Source organism: Phocoena phocoena, chromosome 21 (genome assembly GCF_963924675.1).
Source record: "Phocoena phocoena chromosome 21, mPhoPho1.1, whole genome shotgun sequence".
NCBI classification, from domain to species: Eukaryota; Metazoa; Chordata; class Mammalia; order Artiodactyla; family Phocoenidae; genus Phocoena; species Phocoena phocoena.
The window spans coordinates 10432394-10433587 of NC_089239.1; positions in this window are offsets into that span (position 1 = coordinate 10432394).

A 1194-nucleotide genomic window follows, 5' to 3' on the forward strand; every position below is an offset into this window, starting at 1 on the left:
TGGTTCCTCTATATTCATAGTTCCTTCATATCCGACTTTCTGCACCCTTGTATTTAACCAACCGAGGATCGAGTAGTACTGTAGTATTTTCTATTTTAAAAAGCCCGCGTATACGTTGCTCCACACAGTTCAAATGCATGCTGCTCAAGGGTCAACTGTACTTCTCTGCAGATAACATATTTTTGGTACGAACAGCATTTACTCCCATTTAATGAAAAGGAGAACTGCTATATACCCACCACTCTGTTTTCTCTTTTTAACCTATGTTTTAGGCCAGAGACATTTAATGTGTCTCTAAAACATTTGATCGATGGGAGATAACTCAAACTGATGATAAAGATCTACTTGAAGGGAATTTACAGAAATATTTTCAATCTCTACTCCTAACTTGTAATGTTTTAAAATCTGTGTTCCTTACACTTCCTTTCTTCAACCAATGGCACATTCTAGGAACGGAGTAAACAATAATTGAGAGTGAAATAGCCAGGGGCATTCAGCTGAGGAGTAGCCCATCTGCCAAGTGGGAGAAACACAAGGCACTCACTTAACACACACTCACAAGATCTCATGGTGTTCCCTTTTTAAAGGGCCAAGAATGTTCCAATACTATTGTGTGTATTTGCTCATAGAAGCTGAAACCCACTACTGCTGCCTTTAGTGAGGTGGTCGCTGAAGAACACCTTTACAAACCAAGCACCTGGAACACTTAGGTTGTGGTAGAGCTCACTGGTTCTTTTCAGCCCTTCAATACTTGTTTTGAGCACAACCCGTTACCTAAGAGATCATCCATTCAATCCGTTATAAAACCTAAATGTGATACTATTGTTCCTTCTTGAAATCTTTTGTTATCTCTCCAGAGATTTGGAAATGAAGTTCAAATCCCTTTGCAAGAAATTCACAACACCCACACACACACACAACCAAAGCGCAGCCGTCCCACCCAGGCTTTTTTTTTTTTTTTATGGCTGCGTTGAGTCTTCGTTGCTGCGCGCGGGTTTTCTCTAGTTGCAGAGAGTGGGGGCTGCTCTTCATTGCGGTGTACGGGCTTCTCATTGCGGTGGCTTCTCTTGTTGCAGAGCACGGGCTCCAGGCACGCGGGCTTCAGTAGTTGTGGCACACAGGCTCAGTAGTTGTGGTGCACGGGCTTAGTTGCTCTGCGGCATGTGGGATCTTCCCGGACCAGGGCTCGAACCC